The sequence below is a fragment of the Sus scrofa genome, chromosome 2 (genome assembly GCF_000003025.6).
Source record: "Sus scrofa isolate TJ Tabasco breed Duroc chromosome 2, Sscrofa11.1, whole genome shotgun sequence".
NCBI classification, from domain to species: Eukaryota; Metazoa; Chordata; class Mammalia; order Artiodactyla; family Suidae; genus Sus; species Sus scrofa.
Window position 1 is genome coordinate 47,320,571 of NC_010444.4, and position 19,807 is coordinate 47,340,377.

The 19,807-nt window shown below is 47.5% G+C and overlaps 1 long non-coding RNA gene across 1 annotated transcript; it reads left to right on the plus strand.

Annotated features, from left to right (window-relative positions):
* On the plus strand, positions 1,391-16,127 carry LOC102160616. The gene is made up of 4 exons (XR_301761.3): positions 1,391-1,673; positions 1,968-2,098; positions 11,518-11,658; positions 15,758-16,127. It is a non-coding gene; the product is annotated as an uncharacterized LOC102160616 (long non-coding RNA).

Consider the following 19,807-nt stretch of genomic DNA (forward strand, 5'->3'; position numbering starts at 1 on the left):
CTCTGAGCCATGATGGGAACTCCCTAGGTTTCCTTCTGTGTGGGATGAGGCAATGAACCCCAGAGTACTATTCCCAAAGGAACTCCCAATAGAGAAGTAACGAGCATCTGAGAAAGCATCATGGGGCGTGAGCAGAGCTGAGCCTCAGGAAATGCAAATAAGCTCTTCAAACCAATTCCCAAGGCGCGGCTAACCCGGGGATGGTAAACAGGCCTCCCCTCTCCAATCCCACTGGGGCAGGTAGTGCCTGTCCCCCAAAGCAGGAACGAGCGCTCAGCTTCCTTCCCACCCTGTCCCTTTAGGCAGCCCCCAAATTAGCCAGAGCTGGCAGAGTCAGTGAAACCAGCCTCAGCCTCTCCAAAGAGGGGACATTTCTCAGGACCCTGTGATGACCCAACACTGGTAGCAGCTCTGCAGGCCTGTGCAGGGCTCTCAGCTGACTGACTTCCAAGATAGAAGTATAGGCCCATCAGATGTGTGACCTCCTCCTATTTTAGAGACTGCTGCCCCTGGAGAAATGATTTTAGGCAAACCAATTAGGCAAGTAGGCTGAATGGAAGTGTAATTTGTCACCGGATCTGGCTTTGACTTCATTCCAGTCGCCAGGCTACTCTGTGTTGTTAGGCATGCAAAAGCCCTTGAAATCCAGTCCCTGAGTGCCAGGCAGTGGAAGCTACTTGGTTTCCTTCCACCCTTTATAAAAATAATTATTATAATAGGTTATGACAAGTTACAATAGAGATCTTTTAAAAGGATCTTCTCCCTGCTCCCTTCTGGGTCTTTTGCATCTGGTGCACAGTAGGTACTTAACCTGATGCAGATTAGGTTGGTTATCAGTCATTAAGAATCTATCCTGGAGTTCCCATTTTGGCTCAGCAAGTTAAGGACCCGACTAGTATCCTTAAGGATGTAGGTTCAATCCCTGGCCTTTCTCAGTGGATTAAGGATCTGGTGTGGCCACAAGCTGCAGCATAGGTCCCAGACAAGGCTCTACTCTGGTGTGGCTGTGTCTGTGGCATTGCTGTGAGCTGGCAGCTGCAGCTCCAATTTGACCGCTAGCCTGGGAACTTCCATATGCGGCACTGCGGCCCTGAAAAGAAAAAAAAAAAAAAAAAAACCAAAACCAGAAGAATCTATCCGTGTCAGCCCTGGGTTAAGCACCTAAAAGATCTGAATCCATTTAGTCCTCAGTGGTATTAACATCTCCACAAAGGCTCAGAGAACTAAAGTGACTCATTCATCCAATCAGGGTCAGGTCAATGATAGAATTGTGAGCTCTATCTACCTGTAACAGCAGAATCCAGGTCCAGCACAGCATACGCACCCTGTGTGCCTGTTAAGGAGGGGAGGAGAGGAGGGAGGGAGAGACAGCGGGAGGAAGAGCCAGGAAAGAGGAAGCTGAGAGAGAAGGAGGTGGGTCGGGGGAAGGCAGGTGGAGTTGGAGGCTCTGAGCCTGCCCCCCTCCCCCGCCCTTTCCTAGAGTTTCTGTTCTGGGTCCTGGGAGTCTAAAAGCCCCAGGGCATCAGTCTTGCCAGGGTGCTCTCATTTGCCCTCAGAGGAGGGAGCGGAGGCAGACTTGCACAGCTGAGCAGCCTCCCTGAAGAGGGAGGCATGTTTCTCTGAGGCCTTGTGGGCAAAGGATGGAGGAGAGAAAGCTGAGCTCAATTAGGAAGGTAGACCTGCCCTTTAAGGTGTGGTTCGAAAAGCCTATTGACCCCCTGACTTTTGTAGCCTGGGAGAGGGCTCAGCTAAAGACCAAAGGTAGCACCAGAGAGAGGATCTGAAGCATATAATTTGGTAACCCATAATTTAAAACAAACCCCCCCCAAAACCAAAAACCTCTTCTGGAATATAGGCATTTTTATCTCTGGAGATGGAACTCCTGAAATTGTCTTTTTTCTGTTCAGATATTCTCATATGCACATATTACCGAGAGGATAACGCCTTTTATTTTGCTTGATTTGCAGGATGCTATTCAAAGACGCTCCCCACCTCTGCATGGATGGATGGGATGGGTGTGTACATGCGGTGAGTGGAGCTGTGGGCCCAGCAAGCCTCTGCCCGGAGGGGCTGGCTCTCCGGTGAGCACCGAAGGCAGGTGAGCTCCCGTCACAGAAGGCACATGACCTCAGCTGGGGAAGGAACCACTTAGAATTCCGACTTCACTTTCATCTTTCTCTTTCCTGCTCCCAGCTCCCCAGAACTCCACCCTGCTCTGGTAGCTGCTGAAGGAGTTCTGAGGTTGTCCTTCCCCCAGGCCCTCTGGGGTACGGGCTTAATTAAAAACCAGTCTAGTTTACCCCCTCAGTAGGGAACAGGGCAGGCAGGATGTTGGCACCCAAGCAAGCCAAAACCCAAGTCGGCGCAGGAGACATCTGCGAACTTCCTGTCCTGACCACTGGGCTCAGCTACAAGGCATGCAAGACAGGCAGGCCCTCAGGGGAGGTGATAGCTGGCTGCAGACCTGGCAGGGGCTCTGGCAGGAAGTGTCTCTAGCAGCTGCCCTTAGGTGGGCAGCAGCATCTTGCTTGTCGAGGGGACTTCCTGTTTGAAACAGGAAGTTGTTTTGGAGTCAGGAACAGGATCTGGCTGACAAAGGGCAAGATGGCAGCAGTGAGTAAGAGCTTAGTGTTCTGGCCAAATGGGGCCCAGGGGACACCTCATTCACTGTGAGAATTGGAGCAAAAGCCCAGGCACTCAGATTGAGCTGGGAAAAGTCTGGAGCTGAGAAGATAGGTCAAGGCCCTATGTGGGGGCTTCCTCAGGAACACTTGAGTCATGAACACAGGCATTAATCCTCTCCTCCTGCACAGCTGGGGCTCTTACTACTGGGTCAGGTCTGGTTTCAAAGGGCGATGGTCCTGGGAGAAGCTAAACAGGTGGTTGAAGATCTCCAGCCTCTGCAGGTGGACCTGACATCTTCCACTTCACTGTATGGGTAATAAGGTGAAAATCTCAGCTTGAACCTATTAATCGTCTGATTTTCCCCTTCACAGCACCTGGTATTGGCAAAACACTTAAATGGCATTGACTTTATTCATTCACTTTTTAAATTAGACAGTTGCATTTCCTCATTCCCATGCAGAAGAGCCCTTAGAAAAATGAAGACGAGAAAAGCCAGCTAACACCTCCAGGCTGGGCACCTCCCCACCTCCTGGCCCTTGGCAGGCAGGGATCACTGTGCAGTCTCTGCTTTCTTTCCTGCAGAGCTCATAGGAGTTTACAGTACTCAGTGGGGCTCTGCAGGTCTTCCTCTCCGGTTGCTCAGTGTCTGCCAACCTCGTGTGATTAACATAAAAGCCAGGGAGGATGGACAGAAAGTAGTGCTGCAGGGAAGAAGGGACCATGTAAACCAAAAATGTCTGTCTAATGATCTTTGCCATCACAATGCTGATCAACTGTGGCAGGTTTTATTTCTGCAGATGGTCCCAACTGTATCTCCCATCCTACATGCTCTTTTGAAATGTGATCTTGCTGTTTCCCCATCAAGAGGTCACATCTACATCTTTACCTTCTTGAATATGGGAGGACTCCTTGGACCAATAAAATATAGAGGAAGTGATGCTGTACCAGTGTTGGCATAGCCCTTGGCTGGCTTGGCCACTTCTTCTTCCAGCCGCTGGGAACCCAGAGGGCATGTTGTGAGAAGCCCACGCCAGGCAGAGAGGTCATGTAGAGTCAATAGCTCCAGCTGAGCCCCCAGATGACAGCCAGCATCAAGTGCCAGCCATCCACGTGAGCCATCAGACACCCAGTCTAGTCAAACCTTTAGATGACTGCAGCCCCAGCTGACCTCTGACTGTAACCATATGAAAGACCCCCCCAAGTGGGAATCATCTGCTGAGACTAGTTAAGGCATAGACCCATGGAACTCATTATTGGCATATAATAAATTGTTTTCAGCTGCTAAGTTTTGGGGTGCTTTGCTCCTTAGTAATAGATTGCTGGAACAGAAATAGACCACCCAAAAATGTGTGCCTTAAAGCAACCACCGTTTATTATTTCTCATAAGTCTAGGGGCTCATGTGTCTTCAGGCAGTTGGCTGGGGGCTGGCTGCTCTGTTGCAGCCTCAGCTGAGACACGTCAGTTCTGTACTATGTGACGTGTCAGAGGCTCATTCTGGTCTTGGGCCTGTAGCAGGGGTTAAGTAGACGATACAAGCCTTCTTAAGACCTAAGCTTATTGACACTACTGCAGCATAGCTTGCAGTTAAGGCTTGGATGCAATCCCTGGCCCAGGAACTTCCACATGCTGTGGGTGTGGCCATAAGATTAAAAAAAAAAAAAAAAAAAAGACCTAAGCTTGAAGCTGACATGCTATCACTTCCGCTAAACATTGTTCAAAGCAAATTTCAAAGCTAGTGCTTGTTCAAAGAATGGGGAAATCCATTCCACCTCTTGATGGGAGGAGCCACAAAGTCACATTGCAGAGGGTGTAGCTCCTGGGTGGATGGTGATTATGGCTGTTTTGCTGTCAGCACATCCCCATATTCAGTGAGGATATTAAGAAGTTTGCTGGGGAGTTCCCATCGTGGCTCAGTAGTTAACAAATCTGACTAGCATTCATGAGGACGCAGGTTTGATCCCTGGCCCTGCTCAGTGGGTTAAGGATCCAGCATTGCCGTGAGGTGTGATGCAGGTCACAGACACAGCACAGATCTGGCATTGCTGTGGCTGTGGTGTACGCCAGCAGCTACAGCTCCAAGACCCCTAGCCTGGGAATCTCCATATGCCATGAGTGCAGCCATAAAAAGCAAAAAAAAAAAAAAAAAAAAAGTTTGCTGGGGGTTGTAAAATATACATTCCTCCTTTGTTAGTTAACTCTCCATCACTCAATATTACTTTTCATTCTTTTAACTTACTAGCCTCTACACGGAGGTAAGGAGAAAAGGGACACAAGGAGTAGCTTCAGGGTAGCCAGCCTCCTACCCCTTGTCAAGGGCTCTAGTCTTGTGGTTTTCAACTGTGCTTTGTGAAGCCCGAGGCTTCTGTGGTGGCCTCTCAGCAGCTACGAAAGGAGTAAATGTGTGTAAGTGTGAGGTCCCCACCTCAACCAGGGCAGCTCTGCTCCAGCTTATGACATTTCTTTGGAGAAATGTTATGCAGCTTTGAAAGAAGGAATAGAAAAAATATTTGAGGTTCACTGAATGACCAACCTCTCCATCTTACAGAAAAGCAAAGGGTCTTAATGACATTGAATGTCTAGGCCAAGTAACCTAGCAAATGAGTGTCTTGGTTGGTAATAGAACCCCAGTCTGCTGACCCATCATTCACTCCAAAGCTAGATGGCCTACGTTTTTCTCCCCTCGCCTCACTGGGCTCAAGATGGAAAGGGATTGCTGTGGCCTAACAGATAGAGGAGAAACTGAGGCAAACAGAAGGAATACTCCTGACAGTTTTTCAATTCTCAGCTTCCCCAACAAGAGAGACCATTCATTGTCCTTGAGCTCTGAGTCTCAGTGACCCTCATTACACACACATGCCATTACGTGATCCCTACAAAGCTTGATCCCCAGAACCACAGACCACTCAGGGTATCATACTGGTGGGCAGGGAGGGCTGGCTTGTCAGCCCCAGGGCTGAGCAGGGCACACTTGGTAGAGTGACTCCTATGAGGGCAGACAGAGCTCCATCTGGGAGAAAAGCTCATTTCCCAGGAGAAGTCTTGGCCTTGCTTGGAGCCTGCGATCTCCTTGTTCTCCTCCCAGTGTGTTAATTCCATTTCTTCTTAAGTTAGATTTTTTAGGACACGGGCTATTTATAGCTCCTCCTAAGCCCTTTCCAGTCTGTTTCCTGTTCAAGTACTGCATTAGTCACAGACAGTGTCTCAGGCAATCTCCGAGTCCCCGCCTGATGTCAGCAACAGGGAACAGGGATGCTGGTCAGACTCAGGGTGGTCCCCATGGGGAGGGGGCAGGCAGGACCCTGGGCAAGGAAGCTGAGGGAACATCTCTTGTCCCTCATTCTCTGTGGCATGAAGCTCTGCATCCCTATGGCTTCCTGGAGTTTACTTAGCCCTAAAGACGCAGAAACCCTGCAGAGGCACCTCCATTTGGCTACATATTTTTGCCATTACTTGATGACCTATTTGCATGCAGCTCCTTGCAGAGAATTTCCTCCCAAGCCATATACGGTGATTTCATTGCACCACAAACTGAAGCTTCTATTTGCAGTCAGTAATAGAGGCTCCTTCCTGACTTCCTCGTGCCTGTTCCTATCTCCCTTTTTTTTTTTTTTTTTTTTTTTTTTCTAAAACTGTAGGCTTCTTAGGCTGCTCTGAGCTTCCTCCAAGCTCTGGTCTCAGCAAGTGTTTGGTCCCAGGAACTTAGCAGCTGCCTCTGTAGGGAAGGCCCCTGATCTGAGCTGAGCTTTTGTATCCACAGGCTAAGGAACAGTGACCTCTGAGGCCAAGGGGAGGAAGAGGGGACTTCAGGCAAGAGAGTGGGCAAAAGGGATAGCAACCAAGATCAGCCTCTGTAAATCCCTAGTGAAGGAGCTGAGTACAGCATTTCTGACTCTGCCTTGCTGGGGACAAAGGAAGAAAAGGAGGCGCTTCCATTTGCATAGCAAGTCATCAGATGACCAGCATCCCAGAGACTGGGGTCTTTCCAACTGGAGCCTCACCACTCCCCAGGTGCCAAACGAGGGGGCCCTATGTGCCTCGACCAAAGCTGCCAGGTTTCACCAGTGACTCACTCTAGGCTCTCCTCAGGGGCAGAGGCCTGCTCAGTCCCAGCTTCAGCATTGCCCATCTCCGGGAGCAATGGACCCTATCAATGAGCACCTGCTTTATTTATGCCAGGCTGATTTTACGGTTATTATGGTTATTGTCATCATGTTATTGGCTTTATTTATGCTGAATGCTATGGAGATAAACATTCCAAATGCTCAGAAAGGATCTTGATGAGAAGGTATATAAGCCAGACAAGACCCTCCTGTCTCACTCACAGAGCTGGTATGCACACCAGTCACCTGAGCAGAGGAAGTGGAGGAGGAGAAGGAGGAAATCAGACATGAGCTGTGCATACCAGGCGCCAGCCTGAGCCAGGCATATCAGAGCTATTCCTCAGCTATGTCGGCAATCTGGCACAACGATTTTGATTTCCGGTTGGTTTCCATCCTAGGAAATTCATTACAGACTCTCTCCCACAGAGCACACTCAATTACATCCTTGGGATGCAAGGGCCCAGAAGACCCAATCAGGGACGGCTGAGTCAGGCTTAGTCAAGGATGAGACTCCTCCTGCCAGTGCCGGTGGCCTTGGGACTGATGCCCAGGAGCAGGGCAGGGATGTAAGGACCAAGCAGAGATGGCTCTCCTTGAGGACCACTTTCAAAGCAGAGAGCTTCCAAGGGCGAGATCCTTATCTAAGCTCCTCTTAAAACAAGGCCCTCTCCCTCTTTCATTTTTTTAATTATGAAAATTAAAGTACATTGCAGAAAAGTGCATAGAACCTTAGATATTCTAACCATGAAGCAAATGTCCATGTACTCACCACTCGAAATGAAACATTGCCGTCATTCTTACATCCTTTGCGTATCCCTCTCTGATCACACTCTCCATCTTCCCTAGGCTCTGGTGGCATTTACTTCCTTTTCTTGTAGTTTTACTGCTTAAGTTTGCATGCCTAAGGAAAACAGTTTCATTTTGTCTCTTTTTAACTTTATATGCATAGAATCACATTGGGGGGTTGTGCTGGGTTTCCTTTGCTCAGTTGTGTTTATGAGAGTCACCTACTGTGTGTGCAGCAGTAGTGCCTTCATTTTCGTGGCTGCATAGTATTCCACCACATGGGTATGTCATATTTATATAACCATACTAGTGTGGGTGAACATTTGAGTCGTTTTCAGGTATTGACTATTATGACAATGCTGCGGCAGGCATTTTTGATAGGCATACATTTGTGCCACGTGCATGTATTTCTCCAGGGTTTATATGAGTCAAAGAATATGCATGTCTTCACCTTTACTAGATACTAACAAATGGTTTTCCAAGTGGTTGTACCACCTCTTTCTCTTCATTGCACAATCAACAAGGAGAGGCTGAGGGAAGGAAGCCACTAGTTTAGAGCTGCTTAGTCCCAAGAGATGCTCCAGGAGAGAGATTTTTTTTTAATTTATTTTACTGAAGTATAGTTGACTTACAATGTTAAGTTCATTTCTTCAGTACAGCAGAATGATTCATATATATATGCATATGTGTGTATATATATGTATATATGTGTGTGTGTGTGTATGTATCTGACACCACGGTGGCCAGCCCTAAGCCCCTCATTAGAGCGACAGCGGGTATCAGCAAGGCCTTCCACTGGGGAACATCCATTGGAGGACTTGCTAAAGGAACAGGCTTTGTTTAGTTGGCCTAGGACCAATATGTGTAAAAATATATATTTTTTAATTTATATATATAGGAAATTTATATAATTATATATAATTTATACATTCTTACATATATAAGAAATTTATACATAAATTATATATATAAGAAATTTACAATATAGTTCTTGTATTCCTTTCCATTATGGTTTATCACAGGACATTGAATGTGGTTCCCTGTGCTATCGAGTAGGACCTTGGTTTTTTTTGTTTTGTTTTGTTTTTTTATGTCTTTTTGCCATTTCTTGGGCCGCTCTCGTGGCATATGGAGGTTCCCAGGCTAAGGGTCCAATCGGAGCTGTAGCTGCCGGCCTACACCAGAGCCAGAGCAATGCGGGAGCTGAGCCACGTCTGCAACCTACACCACAGCTCATGGCAACACCGGATCCTTAACCCACTGAGTGAGGCCAGGGATCGAACCCGCAACCTCATGGTTCCTAGTCGGATTCATTAACCACTGTGCCATGACAGGAACTCCGAGTAGGAGCTTGTTGTTATCCATCCTATATGTGATAGTTTATATCTGCTAATCCCAAACTCCCAGTCCAGCCTCAGAAGGGAGAACTCCTATGGAGAAATTATTGAGAAATCAATCTTTATGCATGTTTGTTTCTTTCCATATCTCACTTGGAGCCTGTCAACCCCTGCCTCACTGTCCCAGCCTCTGCTGGGACAGCCGCCCATAGCCAAGCCCATTATTGTCCTGATCTCAGAGTCATTTCACTGAGGTTCCCAGACTAATCTGGTCAGGACATGGGGAAACGTTGTTATCTGAAGGTTATTCCAAGGGTAGTGGGACCCCAGCCATCAGACAGAAAGCCAGAGGAGATTATCCAGGGCAGGAGCTTGAGTGGAGCTGGTGGTAGGATGGCACTGTCGTGTCTGGGCTCTGAGGGCTGATGGTTCCTCATGGCAGCCTGGAGCAAGCTGGGAGCTGGAGCAGTTAGGTCCCTCCCTAGGTCCGGAAACCTGGGGCAGATCTCGGACTGTCTCAGCCTCACGTATCATCACTCGGGTATCTCTATCTTGAGGTGAAAATCCCAACTTGAATACTCTGAAACAAAAAGGGGAATTTATTGGCTTCTAACAAAATATAATGACAAGGCTACCCTTAGGAGAAGCTTGATTCAGAAGCTCCAGCAATGTCATCAAGGGAATATGCTGCCTCTGTTTTAGGAGAGTTAGGAGTTGCTAAGAAGTAGTAAGATGAAGCTCCATAGAAAAGATAAGATCCTGGAGTTCCCATTGAGGCTCAGTGGGTTAAGAACCCGACTAGTATCCATGAGGATGGGGATTTGATTCCCAGCCTCGTTCTCTGGGTTAAGGATCTGACATTTCCACAGGCTGCAGCGTAGGTCACAGATGTGATTCAGAACCCACATTGCTGTGGCTGTGATTTGACTCCTAGCCTGGGAACTTCCATGTGCTACAGGTGTGGCCCTGAAAAGGAAAAAAATAAATAAATAAAAGAAGAAGAAGATAAGATTCTGGAACAGGAATGGAAACCAGCAGCCCTGACTGAGGCCAGGTCTTGGCAGGGTCTTTAACTGGAGACAACGTGGGGAGTGATCCCCCGTTTCTAGGTACAATGAAAGCCCCCCAGAGTGTTCCAAGTGCCCAGGGAACCTTTCTTAAACTTAGGGATTGGCAGGTTCACACAACACTAAAAAGCATGCTTGCATCCTCAGATTATTAAAAATAAAATATTGTCTTACTATTTTGAGCATCTGGGAGGGTACTTCCAGAGGGGAAAGAAAAAGTGAATATTGTTACTAGACATGAAAAATTTGAATATCTTTTCCATACTGGACATTAGGAATCAAGTCCTGATTTTGAGATTCAGCACTACTTTCAGGTAGGTGAGGAAATTTAGATTCTAATAGGCTGTCAGAATTTCTGGGACATTTTTATGGTGTGTGAGACCAAAAGGACAGAATACTTAAACTCAGGGGAGTTCCTGCTGTGGCTCAACGGTAATGAACCTGACTAGTATCCATGAGGATATGGGTTCAATCCCTGGCCTCTCTCAGTGGGTTAAAGATCTAGTGCTGCCGTGAACTACGGTGTAGGTCACAGATGTGGCTAGGATCCTGCATTGCTATGGCTGTGGCCTAGGCCAGGAGCTACAACTCCAGTTTGTCCCCTAGCCTGGGTACTTCCATATGCCATGGGTATGGCCCTAAAAGACCAAAAAAACCCCACAAGCCCAGGGATGTCTAAGAAATCTTAGAGGTGCAATAGCTGCATTGATTTTTAATAACATTTGCTTCTTATTTATTTGTTTATTTATTTATTTACTTGTTTTCTTTTTAGGGCCATACCTGCATCATATGGAAGTTCCCAGGCTAGGGGTTAAACTGGAGCTGCAGCTGCTGGTCTACACCACAGCCACCGAAATGCCCAGATCTGAGCCACATCTGCAGCCTACACTACAGCTTGCAGCAACACAGGATCCTTAACCTACTGAGCAAGGCCAGGGATCAAACCTGCATTCTCATAGATATTAGGTTCTGAGCCCACTGAGCCACAACAGGAACTCCATCATTTATTATTTTTTTTAATACAGAAATAAAGTAAAAACCAATTGGTCCAAAATTCTGATGAGATAACCTCTTTGGCATTTTTCAAAAATAACATATAGAACCACATAAAATGGAAAAGTGAAATCTTCCTTGGCTTCTCCTTCCCACTGGGACTCACTAGTCAGAGTTTCTTATGCCATTTTCAGAAAATTACTTCTTCAGCCATCAGATCCAGAGTAAGGAGGACTGGAGAATTGCTCTGTGAACTGTCCCACCTAAATGAGGGAGACTCAAAGCCCTCTAGGCCCTCTGGTCCCCTCTCTTGGGCCCCGGGCCTCCATGCACTTGTTCCAGGTGAGAAGGACTCAGCTACTTGGCTTCTGGAAGCCTCCCCTCTGGACTGAGCTATGCTAACCCTTTTCTCCTTCTCCAGTCTCACTCCTCTCCCCTCCTCCCCCCCCATCCCCCACTCCACTCCTACCTTCCACCAGGGCCTCCCCTCCCAGGAAGCTCACAGCAGGGGAATATTTACTGAATGAGAACACCCCGAAGCAAGAGATTTTCCTACTGATTACATGTCTGGCTCTCACTAGAACATCTTCTTTCTATTTTTTCCGCAGTGATTCATCCAGGGATCATCAGAGAGAGCCTGCTGGCGAAGGTGGCATTGTTCTTCCCAAGCTTTGATGGGGTTACACAAGCTCGTGCCGATTTGTGGGTAGAAGCCTTCTCACTTTTCCCTTGCCACTTGTCGCCAAAAGGTAGGAAAGAAGACTGTATAGCACCTGGGTTGACATGCGCATGAAATCCTTTTCCTGCAGCATCAAGTCTTATGTATCCGCAAATATCCCTTTGCATGACCTAGGGAGTGGAAGTGAGGTTCTCAGAACTTCTCACTTATTCATTCGTCTGTAACTCCTGAGAGTTTACCAAATACTAGGCACCGTGATGGGCCTTTAGGACCTTGGTACAGGCCTTAGAAGGGAGCCAAGATTTCCTGAGATCACAAAAGAGAGAGAGGCTGCTCAGGCATAAAAACAGGGTGCTGAGAGGTGCAAATATCTGAGAGCAAATACAAATGACTCCTTACAATTAGATTCTAGAGTAAGTGAAAGCCAGTGGCAAGAACCAGGCTGGAAAGGTCCATGGGGGCTGGTTGACAGGGGACCTTGAATCCTAGACTATCAATGTGCACTTTATTATAAAGACTGTGTGGGGAGTTCCTGTTGTGGCTCAGCAGTAACGAACCCAACTAGTGTTCATGAGGGTGCAGGTTCGATCCCTGTCTGGCTCAGTGGGTTAAGGATCCGGCGTTGCCATGAGCCTTGGTGTAGGTCCCAGACACAGCTCAGATCTGGCGTTGCTGTGGCTGTGGTGAAGGCAGGCAGCTACAGCTCTGATTTGACCCTAGCTTGGGAATTTCCACATGCTGCAGGTGCGGCTCTGAAAAACAAACAAACAAACAAAAAAATTAAAAATGGGAGTTCCTGTCATGGCTCAGCAGTTAGCAGAACTAACTAGCATCCATGAAGACACAGGTTCAATCCCTGGCCTTGCTCAGTGGGTTAAGGATCCAGTGTTGCTGTGATCTGTGGTGTAGGTTGCAGACACAGCTCAGATCCCGAGTTGCTGTGGTTGTGGTATAAGCTGGCGGCTACAGCTCTGATTGGACCCCTAGCCTGGGAACCTCCATCTGCCACAAGTGTGGCCCTAAAAAGACAAAAAAAATTACAAAATAAAGACTGTGGGAACCTTTGAGGGTTTTAAGTAGGAGAACTGAATTATTCAGAGACTCAGCAGAAAGAGATGACACACTCCAGTGAGGATCATTTGAGGAGTGTTCCATGGAAAGTCTCTCTTACAAAGGTTTGGGCAGAGTGTAGTGAGACTACAAGGCATAAGCTATACCTGAGCCAAGGAACATGAGGGCTGTTGGAAGGGGTGAGGGGAGGAGCAGTAGCTGAGAGTCCTTGAGAGGAGCTGTGATCTTTGGTTAAGGTGACTCCACAGTGACAGGGTGTAAAGACTCCAACCTCACTCTCTTCCCCTTTGACCTCCTGCCAGTGCTCCCCATTGGCCAAACCCATCCAGAAGCCACAAGCCACAGGAGGCCATCCTCATGGTCCACCCAGGTCAGGCCCCAGGGCCAGGAGCAGGACAGAGTGGATTTGCAGGGACAGACAGAAGATGTCCTGCCCAAGAGTGGTGTGTTGAGATGAACAGTTCCACAAGACCATCCTGGGCAGGATGGATGATGACAGAGCCAGAGGGACGGGGACAGGAGGAGAGTACAAGGGTCTGAACTAATAGGGGGCATGGAGATGGCGAGGAAGTGGAAGAGTAATGACCTGCCGACAGAGACTCAGGACAAGGGAGGCGTTTAGAGTAGCCTGGGTACCTCGGTGGATTGTGACACCATTACCCTATTAGAGGGTTCAAGTTCAAGGGCAGGTGCTGCTACTGGAGAAAAATCACTCTTTTCCAGCAGCAAAAGCAGACTGGTCAAAAGGACAGATGACCCCCGTGTCCCAGCTCTGGTTGGCTGGGACAGCTTTTGGCATCCTTCTTCTGTTCTGTACCTTATTTCTCTTTCACTTAGAAACCCCTGAATACCTACTTTCACAAGAGTCTGACCTGGTCCTCATGTCCTGAGTGCAAATTCAGTTCTCTAACTCTACCAATCTCCTGTTTCCACGGGTCAAAAATCAGTCCTTCTTCATTCAAAAAGATACATGCACCCCCATGTTCACTGCAGCACTATGCACAATAGCCAAGACATGGAAACAACCTAAATGTCCATCAACAGATGAACGGATTAAGAAGATGGGGTATGTATACACAATAGAATACTACTCAGCCATAAAAAAGAATAAAATAATGCCACTTACAGCAATGTGGACGCAACTAGCGATTCTCATACTAAGTGAATTAAGTCAGAAAGAGAAAGACAAATACCATATGGAATCACTTACATGTGGAATCTAAAATATGGCACGAATGAACCTATCCGCAAAACAGAAACAGACTCACAGACATAGAGAACAGGCTTGTGGTTACCAAGGGGGAGGGAGAAAGGGTGGGATGGACTGGGAGTTTGGGATTAGTAGATGTAAATTATTACATTTAGAATGGATAAGCAATGAGGTCCTGCTGTATAGTACAGGGAACTACATCCAATCACCTGTGATAGAACATGGTAGAAGACAATATGAGAAAAAGAATGTATATGACTGGGTCACTTTGCTGTACAGCAGAAGTTGTCAGAATGTTGTAAGTCAACTATAATAAATTTTTTAAAAAGAAAAAATATCAGTTCTTCTTAATGGGAAAATCAGTTACGATAAAAGGAACCGACTACCAGTTCTCTGTGGAGATAGATGCATTTTTAAAAAAAGATCTGCTGGGATGAATTTCTAGTTAATAGACTATGAGGGGGAGTTTTTATTTTTAACTCTGGGCCCTCCCAGGAACACTCTGAAATCCCAACTCCACCCAGTCCCCAACTGGCTCAAAAGAGCAAGGTAAGCGAATTGGTGCCTCCTCTACAAGGCTGGCAACCTCTAATCTGGCATCATGTATTATTTAGGACTTTCAGTGGGGGGTGAAAATTTTAAGTCTGGCTTCTAAGAAGTGTGTGGTATGTTTGGGGTTGGGTAGACCTAAAAATATTCTGAAACAACAAGGGTAAGTGTTATGAGTAGGGTATCCAGAGTCCCCTCTTCTTCCTGCAGTGAAGTCCAATCATCCTGCCCACAGAGAACTGCCTTGATGGGGAGAGAACCCCAGAAGGCCCTCACACAGGACAGGGGTAGTGGAAGGTGGGAGTGAGAGAGGCGGTGTTGCTAGGCAACCGGCTGCTGGCCAGTGTTGCCCTGGTGATGCTGGTTTGTGTATATGAGGTGGGTGCTCCTGGGTACTTGCTGAGTGTCTGTATAAGCAGGGTGGACTTTTTCATTATGATGCATTCCTGGAAACCATGCCATAATGTGGTTTGTCAGAATTTCCCAGAGGAACAGCGTGAGTTCTCCTTGAGGGGTTGCATTCCTGACTAAAGATGCAGCCGGAGATAAATCATAACTGTGATCAACAATCTGTCATAAGCAGAGGGCACCAGTGCCCAAATATCCTCGATGAGTTCTAAGGCTAAAATTACCCTATAGGCCTCACCACAAAGCTATTACCTGACTCCATGTGAACCCCCACGGACCATGTTCATTCATTCCCTCATTCACTCATTCGAGGGCTTTAGGGGTCATTGTGGTTCACTGCCAATATCAATTCCACTTCAGAGGATTAGTCTTCTAAGCCAGCATTATGAGCTGTAGACCTACCCCCACTACCTCAGCATGGGACCTGATCTGGAAACAGGGTCTTAGCAAAGGTCATCAAGTTCAAATGAGGTCATTAAGCAGGCCTCATGCAATATGACTGGTGTCCTTATTAAAAGGAGAAATTTGGCCTCAGAGACAGGCATGCACAGAGGCAAGATGGTGGGAGAACACAGGGAAAATTCCACGTGAAGACAGAGGATTGGAGTGACACATCGACAGGGCAAGGAATCTCAAGGATTTGGAGCAAACCACCAGAAACTAGGAAGAGGGAAAGAAGGATTTTCCTTTAGATTTCAGAGGGAGCCTGGTGCTGCCAACACATGGACCTAGGACTTATAGCCTCCAGAGTTGTGAGACACTACATTTCTATTGCTTCAAGCCACGTAGCATGTGGTATTTTGTGATGGCAGCCCCCAGGGACCTAATATGACTGGCCATGGTAATCCTAGCCTCTTGGCCCAATCCTGGCCAAGGAGCTACAAGGAGCTGGGCTGGATTCTGAGAATGGTTTCTGCTTTTTGCTCTGTAGGTGCTTGGATGTGACTCTGGGAACTGCTACCGTCATCATACTGCAAGTCTCAAGGGCAAAGCCCTTCCTGAGGAGGGCAGAGCGTAGACAGTAGGGATCCAGGACCGCTGCCCTTGTGGAGTCTCTCCTTCAGCCAAGCTGGAGCGAGCCCAGCCTCTGCAGTTATGTTGTGTGATCTCATACATTTCCCTGTGGTTGAAGACAGAAGGTGAGGTAAAGTCTCCTCACTGACACCAGGGTCTTCCACATGCAGCACATGTGAATCGGCTGTCCTGTGTGTTCAGCACGTCTCCCTGTCACCTCCCTCATGCAACCAACCCGACTCCTGCCCCTTCCCAACTGACTATGCTGGATCATTTGCAAAGGTGACCCTACCAAAAAAAAAAAAAAAAAAAAGGTTTTGGGTTTTTTTTGGGGGGGGCGGTTGGGGGGGTTGTAGGGCTACAAATACAGCATATGGAAGTTCCCAGGCTAGGGGTCCAATCAGAGCCACGGCTGCCAGCCTACACCACAGCCACAGCAATGCCAAATCCAACCCATGTCTGTGACCTACACCAAAGCTTCCAGCAATGCTGGATCCTGAACTCACTGAACGAGGTCAGCATCCTCATGGATACTAGTTGGGTTCATGTCTGCTGAGCCACAACGGGAACTCTCCTGTAGCTTCTTTTATGATTTAGCCTCAGAAGTCAAGCAATGGCCCTTCTGTTACATTTTATTAGTTTCCAATGAAATCACAAGAATTAGTGGCGTAAAACAACCATGGTAAGCCCTGAGCTTCCAAGTAAGGTTGCCATGCTATAAGGATTCCTGGGACATACAGAGAGGCCTCTCACGGGTATTCCAGCTGACAACTCCAGCTGACAGCCAGCTGGTGTCAAACTCCAGAAGATTCCAGCCCCCAGCTATTGAGTCATCCCCAGGCTTGGAATCTTCCCCCTGGAGGCCCAGGAATCAGAGATCAGAGAAAAGCTGTCCCCACTGTGCCCTAACACACAGACTGTGTGAGTACGAGACAATGGTTATTTTACACCACCAACTCTTGAGGTGGTTTGTTATGCAGCCATGGTTGTGAAGCACCTAAGGTGACACAGCTAGATAGCAAGAGGAGCATGAGGTCAGACTTTGGCCCTGGAATTCTGCCCCCAGAGCCCAAGTTGTTACCTACAACTCCTTCCAGCCTCCCCTCAGAGAGCGTTTTGTTTCTATGACTTGGCTCCCCTGACTCCATGCGAAACCCCTCATCGTGGGGGTGCGTGCTCCTTACTCAGCTGTTCCCAGGCCACCACCTCCCAAGGCTCCTCCTTTCTGGAAGTTCAATCCCCTCTCTTACCTGGGCTCCCTGACCACTCTCCCCCAACTTTTAGGATGCAGCCCCACCTTCCTTGATGACTTCAGTTTCTGCTTCACAGATTTGCTTTGCTCCCCACCAAACTCCATATGAAAAATGCACTTACTATGTGTCCCTACTAGGGACCAGGCACACAGTAGGGATGCAAAGTAGGATGAGCTCTTTCCTAGGGCTCTGTAGCAAATTGCCACTTTGTGGCTTAAAACAGTATAAGCTTACTATCCTATAGTCCTGGAGATCAGAAACCTGAAATGCACATCATAGGGCTAAAATCAAGGTGTCTGCAAGGCTTGCATTTCTTCTGGAGAGTCTAGAAGAGAATCCATTCCTTTGCCTCTGAAGCTTTTAGAGGCTGCCTACAGTCCTTGCCTTTCAGCCTCTTTTTCCACATCCAACGCCACCAGTGTACCATCTTCAGATCTCTTTCTGACTCTCCTGCCTTCCTCTTCCACTTCCAACAACTCTTGCAATTATGCCCAGATTATCCAGTAAAATGTCCTTATCTTAAGATTCTTAATCACATCTGCAAAGTCCCTTTTGCATGTAAGGTAACATACAGGTTCTGGGCATTAGGACATGGGCATCTGGGCATCTTTGGAAGGCCATCAAGCTGCCTGCCCAAGTTTTTTTTTTTTTTTTTGGTCATGCCTGCAGCATGCAGAAGTTCCTGAGCTACAGCAGTAACCAGAGCCACAGCAATGACACTGGATCCTTAACCCACTGAGCCACCAGGGAACTCTGAAGTTACATATTTATAGCAGATTCTGCTATTCTTAACATATATTCATATATTCTCATCTCACTGGACACACACTTCTTGCCTTGTATTCAGGTGTGATGACCATGCAATGGAGTTGTGGCCAATGGGGAGTAAACAGAAGGAATGGGCACCACTTACAGACCCAGCCACAAAACCCTCTTAGAAGCCTCCACGCTTTTCCCGTGCGTGAGCTGAATCCGAGAACCCAGGGGAAGGGGAAGCCACAGGGTATAAGAACTCAGGATCCCTGAAGTGGAACTGTCTCCCTGCTGACTCACATTGCATTTCGACATAAATGAAGACATTGAAATGTGAGGGATCTTTGCTAGTGGTTAGCCAAACACTGACAATGCACAAATACTTTCAAAGAACTTACCTAAGCGTTATTTCATACAGTTTATATGGTATTTGATTGTGCAAGTAGATATCACATTTACTTATAATTATAAGTTGATCTGTGACATAGACGGAACAAGAAGGTCACTTGATAAACACAAAAAAGGGAAATCAGGAATTGTGTGACTCAGCTGTGGGCAGCCTCTGCATCTGACTTATTTCCATGTTTTGTATTGATGGGTTGTACCTTATCGAGGAAACCCTCATCAACACAAAGAAGTAACTGCAAACAGGAGTTCCCGTTGTGGTGCAGCGGAAACGAATCCGACTAGGAAATGAGGTTGCGGGTTCAATCCCTGGCCTTGCTCAGTAGGTTAAGGATCTGGCGTTGCTGTGAGCTGTGGTGTAGGTTGCAGAGGTGGCTCGGATCCGGCATTGCTGGGGCTTCGGCCGAGGCCGGCAGCTGTAGCTCCGATTAGACCCCTAGCCTGGGAACCTCCACATACCACTGATGCAGCCCTAAAAAGACAAAAGAAATAACTGCAAACAGTAGCCAGTGTATTTTAACCTCCTGTAATCTCCACATACTCTTCACTAAACAGAGATCTTCAGAAAATTTTGATTCCGAGGTCAACCCAGAAACTAGTTACTGAGTCACACAAGTTAATATTTTGAATAGCTTCTACACCGATTTATCTTTATGTTGTTTACTTTCTAAAGGCTCAAAGACAATTTACCCAAAACCTGCAGTATAAGTGAAACCACAACCAGCCAAACAAGAACAACAAGATATGAGCCCAGTGGTCAAGCACCTGGAGTTTGGGATTTCACGGGTGGAGAAACAGGGGAATGTGTGTGGGTGAGTGTGTGTATGTGTGTGTGTGTGGTGGGGGTGGGCAGGGGGCAGGAGTAGGCAGAAAGATCTTATGATCTTGGAAACACGTGACCTATTTTCCGAAATGGTCCTTCTGGGCAGATGATGGAAGGATCTGACATCTAGATGACCCTGTACCTCGCTAAAGTAAGAGCTGAGGGTTGTTCTCATCACTTAAGCAGAGAACAGAACCTGGGAACCCAGAGCCAATGTACACAATCATTGACAGGAAGGCTGGGGAGGGCTGGGACCCCAGAGCGGTCTGTTCTAGGCAGTGGTCAGTATCTTACCTGTGACTCCTTATGGAAGATTGAGTCTGTGGCTCATCAGGTTGGGTGGACAGTGAGTCCTGAGGAGCCCCTGTTGCTTCTGGCACCAAAAGAAGTAGAAAGTTCTGGAAGGCCAGCCAACAAGCAGGCAAGACAAGTGTGAGATATATCCCCACTGGGGATCCCAGGACTGCAAGAGAAGGCAGCTTCTCCCCAACTCGCCTGGGCAACCCACAGCAAGAAGAACCCACGAAGGGAAGAAGGATGTTTCCATTGATGGAGCTCATTCTATGCCAAGCTCTATGCTCTGCCTTTTACATGAAGTTCAATGGACCAACAATCCTGTGTAGTAGGTACTTTTAATCTCCAATTTAGAGATAGGGGATGGAGTCTTAGCAAGATTGGAAAGTCAGCCCCAAGAGCACATGGCCGATCGCAGCAGAGCTGGCCCTGAAGGGCA